We start from the raw sequence: 3,806 nt of genomic DNA on the forward strand, positions 1-3,806 counted from the left end.
TAGGGAGGGGCCACACTTGGGGGAGAGAAATCGGATTAGACAGCAGCAGCGGAGGGGCCACACTTGGGGAGAGAAATCGGATTAGACTGCAGCAGCGTTCGCTGCTGTGAAACCAGAGAAGAAGAAGAAAATCCTAATCTAGCAACTATTGACAGCAGAAGAAAAAGGAGACCAACAAGGATTGATTAGGGCAAAGAGGTGGACGTGAGAGCTCAAGGGAAGGGAACTTCCAGAACGACAACAAAACAGGATAACTTTCTATTTCCTTATTCTCTTTTCTCATTCCATCAATTTTACATGATTGAGATGCAAATTCCTCTGTTTAATTTAGTTTGTATGGAGAGCTTGTTGGATCGATATGACAACCCTAGAAGGGGTGAACAGGGTTTCAACAATAATTTTTATTTTTTTTTAATAACAATAAAACTTGATACCATGCCATAAAAATTAACAATAATTTAGAATTTAAATAGAAAGAGGAATTTAAATAGGAAAAGGGTTAGAAAATATAACACCTTAGTTTTATAGTGTTTGGGTCAAACTCGACATACTCCACTACCCAAGCGCCTCTTGGGAATTTGAATAAAACTTTTTGACTCTTTCCTCGGATCAGAGCCCGAGCCGAACCGCTACACGGCTCCTTTTACGAGTGCAAGAACAAACTCAATCCTTTCCACGGCTCAGGATCAAACCGGTATACCGTTCTTTTTACGAGTTCAAGATCAAACTCAATCGTTTCCACGGCTCAAGATCAAACCGGTACAACTGTCTGAAATCTTATAGAAACACACCACAACTCTCTGAAGTAATAGATTTACAATTTTCTCACAATACAATAGATCTCTCTCAAGAATAAAATAAACAAGAAATAGAATTGGAAGCTTTGGAGAGAGCAACAATGGAGGCTTTTAAACAAAAATTTTAGATCGAAACACACCACAACTTTTTGAAGTAATAGATTTACAATTTTCTCGCAATACAATAGACATCTCTCTATATCTCTCAAGAATAAGATAAATAAGTTTAAAATTCGAAGCTTTGGAGAGACCAACAATAGAGGCTTGTAAACAAAAATTTTAGATCTAGAAAACTATGGAAAATTGTGTATTGTGTTCTATGTTGTATGTGTTGTGTTCTGAAAAATATGAAGAGGTGATGAGAGAAATAGAATGAGGCTTTTAAACAAAAATTTTAGATCGAGAAAACTATGGAAATTGTGTATTGTATTTTGAAAAATATGAAGAGGTGATGAGAGAAATAGAATTGGAAGCTTTGGAGAGAGCAACAATGGAGGCTTCTAAACAAAAATTTTAGATCGATAAAACTATGAAAATTGTGTATTGTGTTCTATGTTGTGTGTGTTGTGTTCTGAAAAATATGAAGAGGTGATGAGAGAAATAGAATTGGAAGCATCTCTCAATCTCTCTAAAAAATAAGATACACAAGAAATAGAATTGGAAGCTTTTTGGAGAGAGCAACCATGGAGGCTTTTAAACAAAAAAATTTAGATCCAGAAAACTATGGAAATTGTGTATTGTATTCTATGTTGTGTGTGTTGTGTTCTGAAAAATATGAAGAGGTGATGAGAGAAATAGAATTGGAAGGTTTGGATAGAGCAACACCACACGTCTCTCTGAAGTAATAAATTTACAATTTTCTCACAATACAATAGACATCTCTCTCAAGAATAAGATAAACAAGAAATAGAATTGGAAGCTTTTGAGAGAGGAACAATGGAGTCTTTTAAACAAAAATTTTAAATCGAGAAAACTATGGAAATTGTGTATTGTGTTCTATGTCGTGTGTGTTGTGTTGTGAAAAATATGAAGAGGTGATGAGAGAAATAAAATGAGGCTTTTAAACAAAAAAATTTAGATCGAGAAAACTATGAAAATTGTGTATTGTGTTCTATGTTGTTTGCTGTGTTCTGAAAAATATGAAGAGGTGATGAGAGAAATAGAATGAGGCTTTTAAACAAAAATTTTAGATCGAGAAAACTATGGACATTGTGTATTGTGTTTTATGTTGTGTGTGTTGTGTTCTGAAAAATATGAAGAGTTGATGAGTTTAAATAGTGATGAAGTTGAGAAAACTATGGAAATTGTGTATTATGTTCTATGTTGTGTGTGTTTGTTCTGAAAAATATGAAGAGGTGATGAGTTTAAATAGGGATGAAGTTGTAAAAATAGGAATTGATACGGACCAATAACTAACGTGAAACACGAAAAATAATATTTATTTATTTTTAAATTTATCTTAAAAAATTATAAACCACATGTTTCATTTATATATATATACATATATATATATATATATATATATATATATATATATATATATATATATATATATATATATATATATATACTATTATCTCGACAATAATGAGCCAAGTATGTAATGATATAATATAAAAAAATATTAATGAAAAACATGTGGGTTACAAAGTAATTAGAAAGTTTTATAATTCTAATTGAAATATTATAAATATAATTTAAATAATTTTAAAATTCAAGAAAACTAGTTTTCATTGAAATAGTAACAACTTTTATTTTAGTTTAAAGCAATTGAAAATTCCACCATTTGTTACTCTGCCAAAGTTATAAATGTCATACTTCGATTGGTCCATGATTTCAATTTTGCCCGCTGGTCCATCAATTTTGTCACCACATCATCACGTCAACTATCTTGTTTTGAATTTGATTGGTCCACGATGTCAATTTTGCCGCTACATCATCACGTCGGGTATCTTGTTTTGACTGAAACTTCTCCGTTTTATATCTAATTTGAGTGAACCAAAAAAGACGTTCAAATCGTTATTCCCAACCTTACACTGTGGACAGAATACTGAGAATTGTTAATGATTGAAGGTAGGTTTGATATCATCCGAACATCAATTAATTAATTAACCTTCGTGTTTATAATGTATTTGGGCTTCAACTGAAAGATGGTATCATCACTATCATTTACTTAATAAAAAATATTTGTTTTCCTCTCGACTAATCAAAATCGTAAAGAAACAATATGATTTCCTCGTTGATTAATCAAAACTCTTCAGTGACTACAAACTAAGAGACGTATCGTCACTATCATTTACTTAATAAAAATTATTTGTTTTCCTCTTGACTAATCAAGATCGTAGAACAAAGAAATTACTAGACCTAGTAATCACTATCATTATATTAGAGAACTGTTTGATTTTCTCGTCGACTAGTCAAAATCGTACAGTAAAGAAATCATAAGACCTGTCGTTCGTGACTCTTAATTAATTGTAGAAACTATTTGATTTCCTCAACGAATCAAAATCCTAGGTGATTACGACTTTTATTACCGATTAAAGAAGAAATCCTTTGATTTACTGAAAGATAAATCAACGATTCATTTATTTCATAAACTATTTAGTTTCCTCTCGACAAATCATACTCGTAGCAATCACTATCAATATTAGTGAGTTATATTCCAAGTCGACTAATAAACGACATTGAAGAAACTATAAGACCTAGCATTCAAGATATTCAACTAAAGAGACTATTTGATTTTGTGATGTCCCACATTGGTCGGGGAGGAGAACAAATCACCCTTTATAAGGGTGTGGAAACCTTCCCCTAGCAGACGCGTTTTAAAGCCTTGAGGGGAAGCCCGAAAGGGAAAGCCCAAAGAGGACAATATCTGCTAGCGGTGGATCTGGGTCGTTACAAATGGTATCAGAGCCAGTCACCGGACGATGTGCCGGCCTTCTCGCTGTTCCCCGAAGGGGGGTAGACACGAGGCGGTGTGCCAGTAAGGATGCTGGGCCCCAAAGGGGG

This window comes from Cucurbita pepo, chromosome 15, assembly GCF_057944985.1.
Source record: "Cucurbita pepo subsp. pepo isolate OVF chromosome 15, ASM5794498v1, whole genome shotgun sequence".
Classification (NCBI taxonomy): Eukaryota; Viridiplantae; Streptophyta; class Magnoliopsida; order Cucurbitales; family Cucurbitaceae; genus Cucurbita; species Cucurbita pepo.